This window comes from Phyllobates terribilis, unplaced genomic scaffold (genome assembly GCF_046119375.1).
Source record: "Phyllobates terribilis strain yellow unplaced genomic scaffold, ASM4611937v1 Scaffold_4__5_contigs__length_816908805, whole genome shotgun sequence".
Classification (NCBI taxonomy): Eukaryota; Metazoa; Chordata; class Amphibia; order Anura; family Dendrobatidae; genus Phyllobates; species Phyllobates terribilis.
Genome location: NW_027362764.1, coordinates 232,054,979 through 232,078,129, shown reverse-complemented (window position 1 = coordinate 232,078,129; position 23,151 = coordinate 232,054,979).

Here is a 23,151-nt window from a genome sequence, read left to right as displayed (position 1 = left end):
GTCAAGGACTTGGGGCTACGGCAGACCCCCACCTGGTTAAAGCTCCCCCTTGTTGTTGGAGAAATGGACACCCGGTCACAGGCCACACTGTGACCTTAAGAACTCAACCTGTGCGTCGTTTGTCTACTAATGTTTTATGGACATGCATATTATTCTTGTTTCCTGTTTAGTCCCAGAGTACTAAGTTTTACTAGGGGGGAATGTGTCACCCTGGCCTGGATGCCACAAATGTATAATAAAGCTGTGTCTGAGAGCAAGGGGGAGGTTCTCTGGTCAGGGACCATTAGCATGCAGCACCTCCTGTACCAGGCCAGTAGGGGGAGCAGGCTGCCCCTATAAAAGCTTGAACTGGGGGCAGGGTTAGAGAGTTCTGGACGACCTGTCTCTGGAGTGAGAGGTGTCCCAGAGAAAGGAGAGCCAGTTCAGCTGAGGCTGAGGAGGACGAGTGGCAGCAGAGGAGCCACGAGCCAGGGACGGAAGGCGAGGGAAGCCTGTCCTGGCTGAGAGAGAAACTGAACTACCGGACTTTGGTGTCTGAGGCTGTTAGGATTCCAAGTCCTACAGCAAATAACCAGTCCACAGGGAATTGTATGTTCCCTGGCCTAAGAAGCCCGGAGGTTCCGTCACAGCAGAAGGGACCAGCAGAGCTGCACCAAGCCAAGATTAGAAAGGGACCCAAGTTGCAAGCCATACGGGCGAGAAGACATGGTGAGCTCAGGAATGTGGGCTGTTACACCACCTGGAGGGAAATAGCCAGAAAGAGCGCAGAGAGTATGGTAGGCCTTCACCTTCACCCTGACCAGGGCCATCTTCCCACTTGATCTCAGACATCCAGGCCCCCTCCTAGCCGGGGCTGATTTTGGGTCGTCTCCCCTGTTCTAATAAAGACCCTGAACTGTTTAAGAGGTCTCCGTTTCCTCGCTATTGCGGTCGGAATCATCCCCTCCATCATCCATCTATATACAGCCCTGGGGCCATACTCCTCCCGTGGGGAGTTGTACTATTCAGTGCTGCACATTTACATCTGCCCCAGCGGTCTGCACTGCAGCGGCGGTTAACCCTGACCGCAATCCACGGGTGGCATAGTCGGACATTTAAAACCCTACAAATAGACTGCCACAACGTTTGGTCTGACCACCCTGAGCCACGGACCGGGTTGCCACTACTACTCCCATTATTGTCCTCTTGCCCGGCTCCGAGTGCCCCACGGCCCAGGGGGCGAGTCATATACTCTTTTGCTCCCCCCCCTGCCCAGGAGCTGTGGTACAATTAGACCGTGTTCCGTACACAGTCAGACACAGCCATTACACAGGGAAACATTTATAAGATTATCTCAGCACAAGAACATTTTATTTAAACACATCCAATTGTGAAACTTATTATTATTCCAAGATTTATTAATTAAAAATGAACTTTCGTTTGTGGGAAAACCACTTTAGTAAAGATCTACGGCTTTGTAAACTGGGTGAGCAGAGACACTGAAAGGGAGCTCAGTGACCGACCTGGGAGGTGCAATATAAAATACAACCCCCATCATCCTTCAGAATATACAGTACCAATGGGTGTATTCTGAAGGATGAGGATTATTGTAGTCATATTTAGTATAAACACTCTAGGGAGGGACTGTAATTTAAGAGGCCAAAGTGCATATTTTAAATGTGACTACCACCTCCCTCATCTTTCAGAATACACTCATGTATACAGTACGTGGGTATATTCTTAAGGATGAGGTGGGTGGTAGTCAAAATGTGACTGTTAAAATAATATTCTGTTATTTTATTGTTTTATAACACTATTTAGCTCAAAATATTTTTTTTCCTATTTTCCTTCTCTAAAACGTTGGTGCGTCATATAATCAGGTGCATCTTATAAAGTGAAAAATATGGTAGGTTAAATTGAGCTCATTAATAGGTTTGATTATTGTGTCCTGAAAACTAATGTTTAGTATGAGTTTTATTCCATAGTTCTGGACAATGGACATAAAAAAGGCCTGTTATTTGTTTACCTCAAATGTTTAATTAGGTGGAGAATGAGACTATTGTTGTGTGTATATGTAGGAATGGTGAAAGACTTGAGGTTTGAAATGTTGCATATTTTTTGGGCAGCTCGGGGATGGGTTAAAATATTGTGACTTTTGGCATTCTTCGCTATTTTTACCCATCTCTAACAATGCGAATGTAGCTAGGATGGGACGCAGGCTTTGCGACCCCCCACTCATCAAATTCATGATGAGTGGCAGCATTCACTAGTCCACAAATCTTACTCCAGCGAGGACTGGAGTAGAATTCGTGAAGAGGTGCACACAGTGAACAACGCAGGTCTTGAGGAATTGACCCCTCAATGTTTAGTTATGCAATGTTAATTTGATTGGGCTTATGGGGTTTTTCTAGACCATAATAAAAGAAAGGCGCAGGATTTGAAAAAAAAATATTACCACTATACATACAGTATACATACAATGCATATAATAAATTCTGAAATTATTTTTGGTGTGATTTTTTTACATGACAAAAAAGTGGCATTTTAATAGGGATGTGTAGATTTTAGTATCCACAATATATATACAGTATATCAAAAATATCAAATAATGGGAAATAGCACTATGAGACAAATCCAGCTTGGACATGTGTAGGCATCTACAGGGATAACTTAAACCATTGCGAGTAATATTCATAAAAAAAGGAATAGAGCAGCACTCCAAAACAATGGAGTAAAAAAGTGGTTTATGGCTTCCAAAACATGTGAGACATAGACGGCAACATTTCCACTCTCCTAATGAGCCATTTTCAAGCTAACTGCATTAGTTTCAATTAGGCTTTATATACCCTTATACAATTTAAAGAGAACCTGTCAGCACGATTTTAAATGTTAATACATGCTGTAATGGCGCTGTAATACTGATTACATTGATACTTTTGGTGAAAAAAAATCCACTTTGTTGTTCTTCTTTAATCACCATTTGAAGTTTTCTACTAATTAAATTTTGGTGCACAGTGGGTGGATTGTGCAATGGGTCTTCTCCTCCATGTTTGTGATTCCCCTCTGCTTGCCTCCGGTCTGTGAAAGGCAGGTCACTGCTGAGATGTCAAACAGATGAGGCAAGTCATTAATAGACTGGAGGCATGCAGAGGGTCAGAAATCACAGGCAGGGAGGAAAACACATAGTGCATAGTCCAGCCCCTGTGCACCAAAATCTAATGAGCAGAAAACTTCAAATGGGGATTAAAGAATAACAACAAACCAGATTTCTTCACCAAAGGTATCAATGTAATCTGTATTACAGCCATGTCTTTATTTTACATTGCAAAGTCGTGCTGAGAGATTCTCTTTAAGGAAATTACAAAGCAAAATATCAATAAAACCATAAAAAAGTGTGAAATCGCGATAGATGATAATTAATTGTAAAGCTATAAAATCATTACATAAGTTATGAAACTTCAGCAATTTTAACATACATAAATCATTACATATAAAATCATTGCATAAATTCTGAAAACTTCACCAATGTTAAAATATACAATGAACACACTAGAAGTATACCTAATCATAAAGTGCTTAATTGTAAATTAAAATGAACCTGTCACCAGGTTTTTCCCATATTAAATATGGCCAGCACCTGTCCTCATATACAGCATTCAAGAGTGCTGTATAAATGTCCCCAATGCGCTGTGCATAACACAAAGAAGAAGTTTTAATATACTCACCTACGAGGGTTCCGGTCCGCTGGTCTTGATACAGCACCTCCTGTCTTCTTGCGATTCCCATCCTCCTTCTTGCTTCTTGTGGATGACGCATCCTATGTCATCCACACAGTGTCCTCCATCGCACTTTTGGCAAGTGTACTTTTCTCTGCCAAGGGTAGAGCGAAGTACTGTAGTGCTCAAGTGCCAGCACTCTTAGACCTTTCCCCGTGCATGCACATTTCAGTACTGTGGAATTTTTTCCCATTTTTCAGTAAATTGAATGGTAAAATGAATAAAGTCATTCCAAACTACAACTCTTCCGCAAAAGACAAGATATGTTGATGGAAAAATAAAGAAGGTATGGCTGTCCGAAGAAAAGGAGGAAAAACTGAAAGAGCAAAAAAGGAAAATCACCCAGTCAAGAGGTGTTTAAAGCTTTTGAGTTGTTTTCTTATAATAGACAAAAAGAGATATCGCTACGACATGCCGCCAACCTCAAATCAGCATGCTTCTAAGCTTTGTGAATGTGCAGTGTTAGGAAAACACCACGCTATATTTTCACCTCTCAGTTTTCAGCTTTCTTTAGACACTGCATGGTCTATCCATTAAAGTCATTGATGAACCATGCAGCCTCCTGGAAAAAGCCAAGCTGAGTCTTTAGAAGATAAAGTGGCCCAAGGCTTTCCTGGAGCCTCTCACATTCAGCACATACCTATTATAATCTATGGTGCTTTTCACATGTCTGTGTTTTTCACGGGCCGTATGTCCATGCAAACCACGCAGACACATTTCCATTTTTTTTTCCGTGAGCACGGATGACAAGGGCCAATACAAGTCTATCAGTCTGTTAAAAAATTGTACCGCACACGGATGCAATGTATTTAGTGTACAAACTAACAGTGTCATCAGGGGTTTTAACGGATGGATAAATAAATTACAAAGCTTCTCCTATACATCTCAGTAGATTTATACCAATGTCTATGCTATGACAATCTTTTTTAATTCCACCCAGATTTAGTTCCCAAACATATAATTTCCCAGAAGCCTTGCCAATTTCCTACTTATAGATTCCGATTCAGATAGTAATATAAAATTATTTTCATAAATCAATTATCAAAAATAATAGTTAAATTCTCTTTTAATCAGAATATTCCAGTTTATAATTATAATTAAATTGTGCTGGTATCTAATATTATTATATGCATGTTTCAGATTTTCATTTGCAACTTAAGCATTGGTTAGACTGCTTGTAATGGTTGCCTTGGGTGCAGCTGTGCCCTCTTGTTTGGCACATACATAGTGGAAGACTATTTTAAGTTAAGTGGGTTCTTATCTTTTTTCCATTACTCGGTCACATGCTGACAACATCAATTCCTGGAATTTGATTTCAAGCTCTATGCTCAAGATAACAGAAATATTACGGTATCCAGAAAATATGTCAGATAAGAAAAACTTTAAACTACGCTACAGTAAACTATAACTAAGGATCAGAATAATCATGTAAATGTAATAATTTGTAACAATTCTTTAATCAATGATGAGTTAGTTTCCTAACATAAATTGAAGCTTAAAGGAGATGACCACTACTTTTATATTGATGGCCTCTCCAAGGGATAGATTATCAATTTCAGATGGGTCGGGGTGAGACACCCAGCACCCCCACCAATCAGCTGTTTACAGAGCCATCAGTGACCAGATGTGATCAGTTACAGAGCTGCACATCACACATTAAAGTTCCGTCAATTTTATTGTGACCATGGCCAGCTATTGCACATCTACCCTACTCTAACGAAAAGGAGTGGATCTACAGTACCCTGGTGCAGCCCCTATATAGTTGAAGGAGCAGTGCTGTGCTGCTCCACAACTGATCACATCTGACCGCCGCCAGCACTGGGAACAGCTGATCGGTGGAAGTGCTGTGTGTTGCACACCCACCGATCTGATAATGATGACCTAGAGTAAAGATAGGTCATCAATATAAAAGTGGTGGACATCCCCTTTAAGTTTAGTAGTTAACAATAATCTATGGGATTATTTACATGTCCGTATTTGATTTGTACACAAATGGGTTGCAAAAAAAAATGCCGAAATATGCTGCTGTGGTACAATTTGTGGACCATACTGAATGATTCTATGAAAATGCAGGCATCCATGCGCTGGCAGTTTTTCGCATGATAGTTGCTCGGGGACACTTTGGAAACCTCTTTGATTTTTTTTTTTTACGTAAAAGCAAAACAGATGACACAAATATGGAAAAAATGAATGCACAGAATGCAGATTAATGAAGAACTGATCATCTCATGAATAAAATAAATTTTTGCAGAGTCAAAGCAGTCATGGACATGTGAATAAAGCTTTATCCAACAAATATGAAAATGAAGTACATTCTATGAGAAAATAAATATATTATATATATTTAGGAATAAATAATTAACAATATAGTTTGTTACAAACAATATTAATAGCCTTGATAAATATTCTAATAAAACTAGATTTACAGAACAAGCAAAACCTCCTTTTCTGTGAATTGATGCTTTAATAAATACATTAATGTTTTGCTACTCGTGATACTATTTATAGACACTACACTATATATAGTCCGAACGCTGATTATGACATCTAGCCAACAGGGGGGCTCTATGATATCTAAAATAGCCACAAGAGAATGACTTTCTATTTTTTAAGCTGATGTTTATCTCACTCCTACTCTATATAAAGCACTCTAGAATTGGGGTCAATCTCCAACGGGCCTATAAATAGGTATTAGCTTTTAAATAGCAAGGTCATTCTTTGGCCAGAGTCATCTTGCAGTAAATGAGTAAACAGCTCAGCGCTGGGTCTTATGAAGATTTCTAGTAATGGGAGAGGTTCCCGAGTAATTATAAATAGGGAAGACAAGCTTAAAGCGCATTCCATAGTGGGGTGGTTCTTTCTTAACAGTTCCGAGAGCAGACACTTGCCAGAAAATTTCGAAGAGCATTTTTTGATGAGCTCATTCTGTCATAAGGCTACCAACCGATCTCTCAAATCAAAGACATTTTGCCAACCTCTAGGAAAAATGTAACTTAGCCGTTCAGAGTTGCAAATTGGTAGATATAAGTCTTAGTATACTGAACAAGAGTCTGACTACATTCAAAAAATTCTGTTTCCATTTTTTTATTTTTATGGTGTTTACCTTATGGGTTAATTCATTTTATATTCTGATAGATCAGATTTTTATGTATCTGCCAGTAAAAAAATATGCTTAGTGTTTTTATATTTTTAACTAAGGGGAAGCAGGTGATTCAAATTTTTATATTTTTTATATTATACTTACAAATGAAACCTATTTTTATATATCTTCTAAAACTTTTTTTTATCTTTTACTTTCTTTTTTTTTTAGTTCCCTTAGGGGAATTGAACATGCAAACTTTTAGAATGGCAGTAATGGGGACCTTCAGTAGCGTTGTTTTGCAGAAAGCTAATTTGATACAGTGCATTTGTGCACCAGCAGTTGCATTATTTAAATGTTACCTTCTGTTATGCTCAGTTACACAGCCGATATCTGCCAGTTATTGTACGGGCTCAGCTCCTGGGCCCTTTACTTACTTGACGTAAGATGTACTGTTATGTTTTATGTCGGGAAAGGGTTAAAAGTCCTTTCACCCTGAACTAGTGTTAAGAAAGTTGTGTTTGTGATCCTATTTATCAGAATTAAAGTTTTGATAACATTTCCCTAATTTCCTACTTTCCTGCAAGCTATAGAAATTAAGTTCTTAGAGATTGTTTAACAAGTTTGATGCTTAAATATTTAATTCTTCATAAATGAGTATTGTCAGATAGTGCTCGTAAGTAGAAGCAATTTTGAAATTTACTGCTAATTAAAATTTTGAGCATATTTAAAAATTAAAAAAAAAAATCAGAAAAGAGATTGTTAATATCTTAACCACTTCGCGCCAGAGCCTGTTTTTGCCTTCGTGACCGGGCCAATTTTTTCAATTCTGACCACTGTCACTTTATGAAGTAATTACTCTGGAACGCTTCAACGGATTCCCCTGATTCTGAGAAGGTTTTTTCGTGACATATTGTACTTCATGAGAGTGGTAAAATGTCTTCACTATCACTTGCGTTTATTTGTGAAAAAATTGGAAATTTGGCGAAAATTTTGAAAATTTTGCAATTTTCAAACTTTGAATTTTCATGGCCTTAAATCAGAGAGATATGTTACACAAAATAGTTAATAAAGAACATTTCCCACATATCTACTTTACATCAGCACAATTTTGGAACAAATTTTTTTTTTGTTAGGAAGCTATAAGGGTTCAAGGTTGACCAGCGATTTCTCATTTTTCCAATAAAATTTACTAAAACATTTTTTAAGAGACCACATCTTATTTGAAGTGACTTTGAGGGCCCTTTATGACAGAAAATACCCAAAAGTGATACCATTCTAAAAACTGCACCCCTCAAGGTGCTAAAAACCACATTCAATAAGTTTATTAACCCTTCAGGTGTTTCACGGGAATTTTTGGAATGTGGAAGAAAACAATGAACATTTAACTTTTTTTCACAAAAATGTTACTTTAGACCCAATTTTTTTATTTTCACAAGGGTAACAGGAAAAAATGGACTACACAATTTGTAGTGCAATTTCTCATGAGTGCGCTGATACCCCATATGTGAGGGAAAACCACTGTTTGGGCACACTGCAGGGTTCGGAAGGGAAGGAGCGCCATTAGACTTTTTGAATGTAAAATTTGTTTGAATAATTAGCGGACGCCATATTGAGTTTGGAGAGCTCCTGATGTGCCCAAACAGTAGAAACCCCCCACAAGTGACACCATTTTGGAAACTAGACCCCTTAGGGAACTTATCTAGATGTGTAGTGAGCACCTTGAACCCCAAGGTGCTTCATAGAAGTTTATAATATTGAGCTGTAAAAATAAAATTTTCACCTTTTTCCCACAAAAATGTTTTTAATCCTTTAATTTTACATTATCATAAGGGTAATAAGAGAAATTGCACCATGAAATTTGTTGTGCAATTTCTCCTGAGTACGCTGATACCCCATATGTGGGGGAAAACCATTGCTTTGGTGTACGACAGGGTTCGGAAGAGAAAGGAGCGCTATGTTGGCTGGGATAGGTTGCAGACACCATGTCACATTTGAAGAGTCGCTGACATGCCAAAACAGCAGAAACCCCCACAAGTGACCCCATTTTGTATACTACACCTCTCAAGGAATTCATCTAGGGAAGTAGTGAGTACTTTTTAATTTTTAAATTTATACCATTGGGCAGTGAAGAAAACATAATTATATTTTTACCACAAAAAAATGTTTTACCCTCAGATTTTACATTTTCACACAGGGCAATGGGTAAAAATGGTGCCGAAATGTGTCACACAATTTCTTCTAAAAGTGACAATACCCCATATGTGGCTGTATCGTACCGCTTAGTCATACGCGAGATCTGGGAGGGACAGAGCGCTATTTGACAGTTGGAGTACAAATTATTGTAGAATAGGCATTTGGATTTGGGAGCACAAAATTTTCTGAATTTCTTTTGTGGGGCAAGGGCCATTTCGCTTTTCCAGAGCCTTTCTGCTACCAGTAACTTGGAAGTCCCTTATATTTTCAACAGATAACGGACCTGAGTGGGAACTAGCTTTTTTTGAGGACTGAGTTGAAGCTTTTATTGGGAACATTTTACATAACATCCGGCGCTCTAGGCTGAGTGCTTAGATCGGGGTTTCCATCTAAATTTCCAAGTGATGTAATTCAGATGAAACCCCTGTGGGATCCATTCAATGTAATGAGGCAGCAGAGTTACTCTTGACTCTGTCTGACCTCTGTTTAGTGGTGTCCTTTTTTTCAGAAGTGCTCAAAACTGTGGCCAACCGCACTTTTATGCACGCCTAAAAAAACTGACACAGTGGGATCACATGCCAGACAGCTTCCACAGTGGCCTATATCTGCCTCATTACAGGGAATCTTCCGTAATGGGTTCCGTCTGAATCATGCATTTCAGAGATTTACACGGAAACTCTGGTGTAAGTGCTCAGCGCAGAGCGCAGGATAAATGTGAGCAGAGCCTTACTGTGATCTTTGGGAGACATAATAAACAAATCAGTAGCAGGTGAAGAATTGGTTTTATTTATTTTTTATGCCGTTCCTCGTGCGGTATAAGTGATGAGATTACTTTATTCTTTGGGTTGGTGCGATTACAGAGATACAAGATTTATATTGGGTTTTTATGACTGACAGCTGTCACACACTAAAAGACGCTTTTTTTGCAAAATCTAGTTTTGCATCGCCATATTTTGAGAGCTATAATTTTTCCATATTTCGGCCGACAGAGTCATGTGACAGCTTGATTTTTGCGGGACGAGTTGACATTTTTATTCGTACCATTTTTGGGTACGTGACATTTTTTGATCGCATTCTATTCCGTTTTTTGGGAGGTAAAATTAACAAAAACCAACAATTCAGGAATTGTTTTTTGAGAGGTTTTTTTATGCCATTCTGTGTGTGGTAAAAGTGATAAGACAGAATTATTCTTCGGGTCAGTATGTTTACAGCAATACCACACTTACTGTATAATTTTTTTATGTTTTGGTGCTTTTACACAATAAAACAATTTTATAGAAAAAATATTTTTTTTGCATCGCTTTATTCTGAGAGCTGTAACTTTTTTATTTTTCGGTTGATGGAGCTGTATGGCGGCTTTTTTTTTGCGGAACAAGATGACGTTTTCAGCGGTACCATTTTTATTTCCATTTTGCTTTTTGATCGCATTTTTTTCCACTTTTTGTTTGGCGATATGATGAAAAAGCATAGTTTTTTGCTCCGTTTTTTATTTATTTTTATTACGATGTGCACAGAAGGAGTTAATTAGTGTGACAGTTTTATATATCGGGTTGTTTCGGATGCGGCAATACCAAATATGTGTACTTTTTTTGCTTTTGCATAAATATACGGATTTATCAGTTTAATATTTTATTTATTTATTTTTATTTATTTTGTGATTTTTTTAACAGTTTGAAAACATTTTTTAGACTTTTACATTTTTACTTAGTCCCTGTATGGGACATTAATTTTTATTTTTCTAATCACTGTTCTCATGCAATGCAATAGACATGTACTGCATTGCATGAGAACTTTGCTGACAGTTTTACAATCAGTGTCTCCTGCTAGACTTCAGCTGCAGGCTGAGTCTAGCAGGACACCATACATGGCAGATCCGGAGGCAGTCATGTGACCTCCGGCAGCCATGACAACGGCAGGACCTGTCAGACATCAGGGGGCTGTCGGAGAGGTAAGTGGATGACCCCCTCTCCTCTCACTATCTTCTAAATGCCGTGATCACTATCGATCGCGGCATATAGATGATAGCAAAGGGTTAACATCATTGGGACCTGATCCAATCAGGTCCCGATGATGTCCCCTGTCAGAGCTGTCGCTCTGCACCGCAACCGCAGTGCTTGCAGGACCCTGGGGGTCCTGAGGGCTGCGGGACCACTGACCGTTCATAAACGTCGGCGCTGCACAGAGCCCAGGCAGCGCCGACGTTTATGTACAGTGGGCGGTCGGAAAGCGGTTAAGAACTGCTACAATTTTTAATAAATAGAAAATTGCAAAAGTGCTTCTTTTCACAAGCACTTCCGGACAATATCCATCTATGAAGATGGGAATAAGCCTTTAAGACTTTTCAATATTTTTGTAGCCTATTTCTGAACTCGTTCTATTATAAACCAATTTAATTATCATGATTTCTTTATTTTTGTTGATGTCTCCAGAACTGAACACAGTACTCAATCTTACTAGAGTTCTATACAATCGGATTGCAATCACTTTATTGGTTATACATCCCTTTATATAGCTTCCTACTTGTTTTCCCTACTGCTTGGCTACTTTTTTGACTCATTTGGAAGCAGAAATTAGTTTCCTTAAATCTTTTTCGTTTAAAGTCCCTGATAACACAGACCTGCTGATACAATGCTTAGACAGAGGATACTTTCTCCATATTTATGTTACAATTGAAATATTGAATTGCAGCTTTCATTTCATTGATAGATTATTCAGTACTTCTAAATAGAGATGAGCTAATGTTTCAATATTCGATTCGGATTATGATCGCCAAATTTTCAATATTCGCCGATTTATTCGTCGAATGTTCACCGAACGTTACCGAACACGTTAGGTATCAATGGGGGGACAAAAAAAACGCACACACAACACCTTAATAAGGGCCCAGAAGATGACAAAACGCATCAAATTAGGGGTAGACACCAGGCAAGTGCCATCAATTGACCCAGAGCACAAGTACTATAGTTATTATTACTATTACATCAACATTTATTCCGTGGCGCTTTACATGTGAAAAGGAGCCACCATCGGTGACTCATCGACTAGTACAAGAGGAGAGAGGACCCTGAATGTGAGGGCGCACAAACAATCTGCAAAGTATGGGTGAGGATACAGTAGGTCAGGGTACAGCTAGTCGTGCAGCGGTATGCTGGAGAGGGGTTTACCACAGATTGTAAGCTTTCACATGAAGTGGATCTTTTGCTTCCTTTTCAAGGTTTCCATGGTAGGCGACAGTCTGATATGTTTGGGTACATCGTTATCACAGTAGGGGAGATGCACGGGACAAATCTGTCGAGAGCCTAAATCACTTTAAGTTTCCAGGAGCTCACAACTGAGTAGATTAACCCCTGCACTGATAAATATGAAGGCAAAAGGCTTCTTTTTCATGACAGCAGGAGTGGGAGGAATCAGATGCTGCGGTCTTCTGGCTCCTCTCTGTCACGGTAAATGTTCGCAAGGTAGACAGCAGCGGTGGTCGGTCTCCTAGACAATGAGCTAACTCCTTTATGATGATAGAGGACAGCATCTGCAAGTAGTTTGTATGCTCTCCCCGTGTTCGCGGGGGTTTCCTCCAGGTTCTCCGGTTACCTCCTCAGTTAAAAAGCAGCCATACAGGAGTGTTCACAGTTAAAAATTAGGGCCTGACACCACCATTTCCATGGCCAACAGATTGGACATGGTGGATTTCCACCTTTTAGCTTTGTCATGTGTGGGAGGAAACAATCTTTTACGTGACCACAAATGCGGGACCGAGAGCTGGCTGCAGTGCTGAGAGAGGGGGGAGTACGGTGAACCGGAGAAACTGTTGGACAGTGAGTGAGGTGCAGATGTTACGGTGGACTGAGAAACGTGTGGTGTGCTTGGTGAAACAAACACAGCGTGCATGTCCGCTTCCGTTACAGCTGACAGGCTCTCACTCAGACTGACTGGAGCAGGTAGAGGAGAAGCAGAGGTTCTGCAGTGGGAGACCTGCATGCCAATACTTGGCATGGTAACAGAAGAGGAGGAAGAAGCAGCGGACGCAGTTGATGGGGCAGCTGATGGTTGTTGAGGCCCGCTGATCCGCATTTTATTGCCAGTGACATTGCCAGAGTAACGCATGCTGGTCACTGCCACTGAGATGTCCCTGCTGTATAACTTTAGGAACCAAAGTATTTTTTTTTTACTGTGGATGAGGCCTGTATACATAGGATATATTCTCCAAACTATTTCAAACTGAGATGTCCCTGCTGTATAACGTTAGGAACCGAACAAAGTATTTTTTAATTGTGGATGACGCCTGTATAAAATAGGAGATATTCTCCAAACTATTTCAAACTCAGACTTAGCCTGGTGTAAAACATTAGCAACAGCAAAAAATAGATTTTTTGACTCAGCACAAGCTCTGAATACAGCTGAATTTCACCGCCACTAAAAGGACTATGTAGCTTATAGCAGAGTGTAACACGTTTGCGGCTGAAAAAAATATTTTTTGGACTCTGAAAAATCATTTTTTTTTACTCTGAAAACAGCTGAAGTTCACCGCCACTAACGTAGTAGCTAACGTATAGCAGAGTGTATGACGTTTGGCACACAAAAAAATCATTTGTGGACTCTGCTAGCAAGACAAAAAAACTATTTTTTTACTTTGAAAACAGCTGAGGTTCACCGCCACTAAAATAGTAAGTGGATTTTAGCAGACTGTATCACGTCTGCGGCACAAAATAATCTTTGGTGGACTGTGGCTAGCAACAGAAAAAAACTTTTTTTTACTCTGAAAACAGCTGAAGTTCACTGCCACTAACGTAGTAGCTGAGTTATAGCAGAGTGTATGACGTTTGCCACAAAAAACATCTTTGGTGGACTATGGCGCTGGCTAGCAACAGAAAAAATCTATTTTTTTTTAATCACATACACACACACATACAGTACACACATACAGATGAATTTCACAGCCACTAAAAGCACTAGGTGGCTTATAGCAGAGTGTAACACATCTATGACACAAAAAAATCTTTGGTGGACTGTGGCTAGCAACAGAAAAAAACTTTTTTTTTACTCTGGAAACAGCTGAAGTTCACCCACCAAAAAAATGACAAACTGGGCTAACACAGCTTGCACTATCACATTAGCAAATGAAAAAAAAAGTTTTCTGTGCTCTGCACTGACAATCTCTGCAGATAGCTGAATTTTAACCCTACAAAAAACAAAAAGTGGCCTACAAGGGCTTGCTTGCTTTATCACATTAGCAATTGCAAAAATAGATTGAAGGTCTACATGGAGCACAGTAGAACTGATGCACAGCACTGTTCTACGCCATAGGCCATGCTCTTTCTGTCAGAATCTCAGTAATTGCACAAAAACAAAAAAAAGGGCTGCAAGGTCGATTGAACAGGTACACAGCACAGGACTTAGCTACACTATCTGACTTCCACAGATGTGCCCATCTACCTAGCTATTATCTCTCATTACACAGGACAGAGCACACTCAGCAGAGTCTATCTCCTTCAGTGACATGCATAAAATGGCGCTTAGGGAACATGGCAGGTTTTTATATGGAGAGGACATGTGATTTCAGCAGCCAATTGCAGAAGCCCTTGTGTCTGGGGGACTGTGGATGCTTCCTGTGATAGGCTAGCCGAACTTTCCTGACTTAAAGTTACCGCCTACAGGGAAAAAAAAGCGTGCCGCTGATCTGACCTGTTCTGAGCTATCACCAGCCCCTCCACCCATCTGCCACGTGTCCCCTCTCATCATACACAAGCACTATGCTAGCAAAACTGTAAAAAACGCTGTATTTGGCCCGCAATCACGTAACCATGGAAATTCGCCGAACGTTACTGGTTTTACCGAATTTAACAAATTTTGCTTGCCTTTCCGATCACAAATCTGAATGTGCCACATTCGTGTCAAACTTAGGTTTGGAGATCGGATCTCGAACATATTCGCTCATCACTACTTCTAAATGGATTTCTATGTTGCAGACACTTCTAGGAATATCAACCCTATTACACACTTTTATATAATCGCAAATAGGAAAACATTCACTATCAAACCTTCTCCTATGTTACAGCATATAAAAAAATAGGACTCCAGACAAAAGCTTGTGGTTAAAGGTAACCTGTCATCAGAGTCTTGCTGTCGAAACCAAAAGCAGCATAAATCAGACACTTGCTGAGCAATTGTAGCCAGGCATCTTTTACACTGAAACGTTGGTCTTTCCCTATGTGCACAATCAATTGGAGCGGTGCAGTGAGGAGCAGGTCAGGGGCCGCACTGGACTAGTCAGGTCTCTTCCTATAATCCTTGCCCCGCATTTCAAACTATGTTTTATCCTCACCATAATACTCAATTCCATCTGCTTTGGTGGTGGAAGTGGCCCCCTTTACCTCCTGGGCACCTGTGTGACTGCACCAATGCTATGTCCGCCCCAGTGATGACCATCATATAGTGTTCCATAGTATATCTAATGCTTTGGAAATCTTTTTCTACCCTTCTCCTGGCAAACACATTTCAGTTTCAATTTGAGATCCCTTTGCTATTTTGTAAGCTGTTTACGTACCATGGCTTTTTCTCTAAAATGCTAGTACGAAAATGACAGGAAAATCCTACTAATACACCTAAACATTATGTGAGGTTAATCAGAATCACATTAAATGACGGCAGCTGTGTAATGACTATTATTTAGTATGAGTTTAAATGTGATTGGCTAATTCTGAACAAAACCACATCCCCAATTTTAAGAGGGTGTTCACACTTATATTACCACATTATATTAGTTTTGTATATTTTTATTTTCCCTCTCAAAATGATTTCAATTTATTTCTTCATGGATTTGTACAGATCATGAGTAACATTAAAGGTGGAATAAGATCTGAAATGATTCTTCTTGGTATAATTTTTTATGTGACAAAACCTGGCATTTTAACAGGCATTTTATAGACATTTTATATTCGCTGTACATATACAATATTGCAGTGTTGTTTGCTTACTGCATGATGTCTAGAGCAGTCATATGGCTTAGTTTTGCACACAGCTATAATAGAGCCCAATTGAATATATGGTGCATGTATGTTTTCTATTGTATGTCTCCCATTACAAACAGCAGCATACAAAGCTTGTTTTCATCAGACATTGTATATATGGAGATATTTTCTTTATTAAAAAAATAGCTTGATGTGTACAGCACCGGAAAAAATATGCACAGAGACTGTATGGCACCATACAAAGGATCTGCACATCTTCACTGTACTACCATACACGTTATGTGCACAGGACTTTGGTTGTTTGCATGGGGAACGGATTTATTAATAAATCATAAAATATTCAGGTAGTTATTATTAAAACATTTTCTTTTTTGTAGAAGAGAGGTAATCACATCTTTATTTTTCAAGAGCAACTATGGCTATCTTTGTTAAATTTTAAGACAAATTGATGTTGAGAAGGGTAATGAGAGCGTAGTAACTCGTAAAGCAGTTGAAAGAGAGGGATTGGATTAGGGTCAGGGGATAATGGGCCAGATTCATAATTTATCATATTTTGAAATCACTTATCTATCTTTGTCTTTAGGTATTCACTAATATTTGTGAACCAAATTCATCAAAATGGTTCAAGCAGTTGATACATTTTGCATATAATAATTAAAGCTCCTTACTTCCTTGTTTAACCTGTTTTGCGGCTTGTTAGCACAAAAAGTTGTATGGTTCTGCTAAATGTTGCCAATATTCTGCCAAAATTTCAGAAGTACACAATATCTCGGAGGGGACTGAAGTATGTTTGCCACCATTTTTTTTTAAATGTTGCAAATGATGAATCAGGTGAAAACATCTGAAAATCCTAAATTCCGTGCACAGTGGTGAACTAAAAAAAAGTACATAAACACATACCGTAAAAAAGTGACTTTAAAATAGACACAAATAAAAAGATTAATATGGCTCAAGCAATACAAAAGGCACTAAATATTAAAACGCAACCAAAAATGGGCGCAAATGCAATATTTGATTTGGGCCCAATATGTTTTGATAGGTCTTTATAATACATACTAATAATATAGGCACCAAATTACCTTAAAACCTAGCTCTCTTAAAATGTCTGATTATGCATGGCATAATGTAGCTTTAGTGTTCTGACCCACAATGGGGCGCCTCCAACACCTCAATGTAAATAAGAGAAAAAGTGCACTTCTATGGGTTCTCACTTAGCTAACTATCCACAGTAGACAATATGATAATCACTCCCCAAGTCAGAATATAGAAGTGAAAAAAGTAATATTTCAACAGAGAACTAACTGTGGGCCAGTTGTACCTTTAAAAATTTCTAAACCTTTGGTTGAAAAGTTGTATTCTATCTCACCTCCATATCAATGGCAGTTATTTGTGGAATACATATGCAAGAAATGATTAATGTATCCAAATGAGATTGATATAGGTGCCAAATGAAGGTCAACCATCTGGATTCAAAGTATTAATTCCATAAACTCACAAACATAAAACTCAAAGTAATCTTCTCAAAAACTAAAGCATGTTGCACATAAATTATGATGTAGCAGAATTCAATTGCCTCCCAACTCTGCCATTTACTCTAATAATCTACAGTACATCAGGACCACATTCTGCATGTCACTGCATCATGCTGCCAGCATTAGACTTCTGACAGTGCAGGCAGGAAAAGTCCCCAGATGCTAGTCATGGGGAAAAGGGTGGAAGAATAGCAGTTTTATTTTTGCACTATTAATGTGAAGGGAGCAAAAATTCTGTAAGGGCACAAAGGGGTAGAGCACTGTGTAAGGACACAAAGGGGAACATAAATACTGTAACGGGACATAGGCACTGTGTTAGCCACAAAGTACATCATGTCTCTACGGGGCAAAAAACAGGACTTTGTAGGTGCACATTGGGGTTGTTACCTCTGTCTTGGGCACAAATAAGAACATCAGTATGGTGTGAGGGCACAAAGGGGATGATTAGTATTGTATGGTGAAACAAAGGAGGACATCAACACTATATAGGGGTACAAAGGAGGGATGTTATTACTGTGTTGGCACACTAAAGATGAACTATTACAAGGCTGATGCCCATATTGCGGTGCACAAAAATGGAACTACTACCATCTGGGTTGCTATGTGTTTAGCACCAACATTTCTGTGACAACCATTGTTAAGACATCATTATTTCTAAAGACCCCTCCCTGCATGTTTGGCGCTCTTTACAGAGCCAATGAACATGCAGGGATTATCTGCCACTCACTGTAATGCCGCAGCCATGTTGGTTTGGCATTACAGTGATTGGCTGGCCGCACAGCGTCATCAGGTCTATCATCAGACCTGGCGCCGCCATGCTCGTCACAGTTACTCCAGAATCAGACAGTGTAGGGAAAGGTGCTGCTGAGCTAGGGAGAGATTTGTTTGTTTCTAGTTAGTGTAGGTGTACCAAACTATATTAGAGACACAAATCCATCTCAACAAACAGTCCTTCTGAGGACTGATCCATCTGCAGAGATATCAGGCAGGCAGTGTATATAGGCAGGCAGGCAGGGTATATAGCAGACTGCAGTGCATATAGCACAAGAGGCTCCATTCCACTTTTGTCTGCTGCTGCTGTAAGATATTTCTAGAACTAGGTACTGCCATTTCTGGCCTCTATTAAAATTTTGTTTCAGTGTGTCAGTGAAGATATTGACATCAGTTTGAGGTTCAAAATAGTTACCTACAGGCCAGGTATTTAAAACTGTGTTTTCTCCATCACACGGATCACATATACATTTTCAGAAAATACTGCCATTTCTGGCCTCCATTAAAAAGTTGTTTCAGTATGTCAGTGAAGCTATTGACACCAGTTTGCTGTTCAAAATAGTTACCTACAGGCCAGGTATTTAAAACAGTGTTTTCTCCGTCACACGGATCACATATACGTTTTCAGAAAATACTGCCATTTCTGGCCTCCATTAAAAATTTGTTTCAGTGTGTCAGTGAAGCTATTGACCCCAGTTTGCTGTTCAAAATAGTTACCTACAGGCCAGGTATTTAAAACTGTGTTTTCTCCATCACACGGATCACATATACGTTTTCAGAAAATACTGCCATTTCTGGCCTCCATTAAAAATTTGCTACAGTGTGTCAGTGAAGCTATTGACCCCAGTTTGCTGTTAAAAATGGTTACCTACAGGCCAGGTATTTAATACTGTGTTTTCTCCGTCACATGGATCACATATACGTTTTCTGAAAATACTGCCATTTCTGGCCTCCCTTACAAATTTGTTTCAGTGTGTCAGTGAGCGAAGCTATTGACACCAGTTTGCTGTTCAAAATAGTTACCTACAGGCCATGAATTTAAAACTGTGGTTTGTCCGTCACACGGATCACATATAAGTTCACTCCAAATTCAGCCATTTGTAGTGAGCGTGGAAGATATAGTCCTCCATTTAAAATGAGCACGGCATCTTGCAAGGGACGGGGAACTGGACGTGATGGTGATGGTGCATGCAAAGGCCGAGGCCGTGGGCAAGCTGAAATTGTGCCACAACAAACACCCACATCTTCTCGCTGTACTTTATTGTCCCAATTAATAGGGGACCGCAGAACACCACTATTGAACACAGAGCAGTGTGAAAAGGTTATTGGTTGGATAGCAGATAATTCTTCCAGTCACTTAGCCACCACCACCACCACCTTGTCTTCCACACGGTCAATTCTCAGTAGCCGTGAGTCTGGACCACATATTCCTCACCCTGAACCTCCTTCCTCCCACAAAGCCGAGTCCCCAGAGACAACTAATCCCACACTTGGACACTCCGAAGAGCTGTTAACTTTTCCATTTATAGATTTGGGCCTCTCGACTGGTCCACTTGAAGCGGGGCTAGTGGAGATCGCTTGTAGCAATGCTAAATATTTCAGCAGCCATGGTCACACGAAGGCGGCGGCGGTGGATGATGAACCTGGCAAGGTGACATGCAGAGTGAGGACAGCAGCACACAGAGGAAGGAAGTAAGGTGTAGCACCACAACAAGCAAGAACAAGCAGTGTGGTGGCCGCAGACAGAAGGCGGGCAACCTTTCCCCGTAAGATCAACACGACGGAAGTTGCCAGTACAACTGATCCCACACTTGGACACTCTGAAGAGCTGTTCACTTTTCCATTTATAGATTCGGGCCTCTCGCCCGGTCCACTTGAAGCGGGGCAAGAGGAGATTGCATGTAGCGATGCCCAAATATTGGAGCAGCCACGGTCACACAAAGGCGACGGAGAGAAAGTGCCACAAGAGGTGGACGATGATGAGACACAATTGCCAGAAAGTCAAAAGGAGGACCAGGGTGCGGAAGTGGAAGACAAGGTGGTGGATGATATAGTAACTGACCCAACCTGACAAGAGGACATGCAGAGTGAGAACAGCAGCACACAGGGGAAGGGAGGCAGGGCACCCCAACAGGCAGGAAGAAGCAGTGTGGTGGCCACAGACAGAAGGCAGATAACCATTTCCCATAACACCAACATGAAGGAAGTTGCCAGTACAACTGTCAGGTCTTCCCGAGTCTGGTTGTTTTTTAAAGACTCTGCCAATAACCCCAAAAAGGCCATTTGAACCACCTGGCAGGCCAGAATCAGCAGAGGTGGCAAAACAACCAGCCTGACCACCACCAGCATGATCAGGCACATGGCAGCAAAGCACCCGACTTTGTGGGCCGAACCCCAGGGTCCAGGAACAATATCTGCGGGTGGCATCACTGCTTCTTCCGCTGTTGTGCATGCAAGCCAATCCCCTGTCCATGGTGCATGCAAAGATGCCTCCTGCCCTGCACCTGTCATTGCACACTCTCAAGTAGCAGCATCAGGAAGCACGTCCACGATCTTGTCCCAGCGCAGCATTAAGTTGTCCATACCCCAATCCTTGGAACGCAAGCGCAAATATGCAGCCAACGCCCCCACAGGCCACACTACTAAATTCCCACATTTCGCGACTGCTTGCGCTCGAAATGTTGCTTTTTAGGCTCGTGGAGATGGAAGCATTCCGCAACCTGATGGCGGCAGCCGTTCCTTGGTACTCGGCCCCCAACCGCCACTACTTCTCCCGGTGTGCCGTCCCCGCATTATACAAGCACGTGTCCCAAAACATTAGCTGCGCCCTCAACAACGCAGTTACCGGGAAAGTCCACCTAACCACGGAAATGTGGACAAGTGCTGGTGGGCAGGGACGGTAACAGCACACTGGGTTTACATAGTGGACCTTGGGATGGAACACGTCCTCCCGATGCCAAGGATTGCATGCCCAAGGTCAATCAGGGTTGCCCCCACAGTTAACAGCTCCTCCACCTCATCCTCCTAAGCCTCCTCCTCTTCTTCAGCCTCCATCTCAGAAATGACCACATCAGTCTACAAAAATGGGGCAGTACCAGAAGGCCCTTGTTGCGGAACTATTAAAAAAATTCCCATCTGAAAACGCTGGCAGCAGAGGTCATAGTTCGTTGGACAACCAAGGACTACAGGTGAGAGAGACACAACTCCAATCCAGCAGAGGCAGGGGAACACTGTCAAAGTTCTGGGAGAATTTTTTCAGCCCCTCCCATCGCACAGGCCCTGAGGCGCGGGGTACTCTTACAAGGAGTTGCAAAGTTTGGGAAGATGATGAGGGAATACCTTGCCGACCGTACCAACACCCTCCATGATTCCTCTGTGCCTTATAATTATTGGGTATCCAAGCTGGATACGTGGAATGAACTGGCTCTCTACGCCTTGGAGGTCTTGGCCTGCCCTGCCTCTAGTGTTTTATCAGATCGTTTTTTTAGTGGCGCTGGTGGAATTATAACTGATAAGCGCATCTGCCTGTCAATTGAAAATACTGACAGACTGACTTTTATAAAAATGAACAAGGGCTGGATTGGGCCAGACTTCTCAACACCACCGAATGATAGCAGAGTAACATGAACTCAAATCCAGTGTCTTTCTTTGGGATGTGTATTCCCATGCACCTTTTCATGCCCACACATGGGTAACGCTTCCTGATTTTGGCTATTTGCTCTTGTCATCCTCCTTCTGCTCATCCTCATCCTCCACCACCATATCACCAGGGTGACCGTGGTCTGTGATGCAACACCCACATAATTTTTTAAAGGGTCTTTATGATGCATGTAAAAAAAAATTTAAACAGTATGTTCATGTATACCCACCAGGGGTAAATGTTTGTCAGCCCATACACTTAGTGCATGGGCATTAAAAGTATAGGAGACCAGCTCCTTTCTTATGGGAACATTTTTTTATGAGGCCCTCCTCCACGTCTCTTCCAAGGGACATTGGAGTGCCTCCCAATTTTTGGCAGCCCTTGCATTCACTACATAGGCCAACACTATGGGATACCCACTTCCTAATAATGGGAAAAAAATTTCAGGAGGCCCTGTACATCTCTTCCAAGGGGCATTGGAGTGCCTCACAATTTTTGGCAGCCCTTGCATTCACTGCATAGGCAAACACTATGGGAGACCCACTTCCTAATAATAGGAACTTTATTTTTAGGAGACTTTCCGACCTCTACTTCTCTTGCAAGGGGCATTGGAGTTCCTCAAAATTTTTGTCAGCCATTGCTTCACTGCATAGGCAAACAGTATAGGAGACCCTCTCCTTTCTAATGGGAATTTGTCATTACTGTGGCCCTGCTCTATGTGTCTTTAAATTATTAGAGGGGTTTTTCCTAAATTTTGTTAGCCGTTGGACTCGCTGCATACCCTATAACTGTATTGCACACCCTCTCCTTTGTTATGGAAACATGTCATTACTGTGGCCCTGCTCTATGTGTCTTTAAATTGTTAGTGGGGTTTTTCCCAAATTTTGTCAGCCGTTGGACTCACTGCATACCCTATAACAGTATAGCACACCCTCTCCTTTGCAATGGAAACATGTCATTACTGTGGCCCTGCTCTATGTGTCTTTAAATTGTTAGTGGGGTTTTTCCCAAATTTTGGCAGCCCTTGCAGTCACAGCATGGGCATTACTACTATAGGAGACCCTCTCCTTCTAATGGGAATTTGTCATTATTGTGGCCCTGCTCTATGTGTTTTTAAATTGTTAGTGGGGTTTTTCCTAAATGTTGTCAGTCGTTGGACTCACTGCATACCCTATAACTGTATAGCACACCCACTCCTTTGTAATGGAAACAT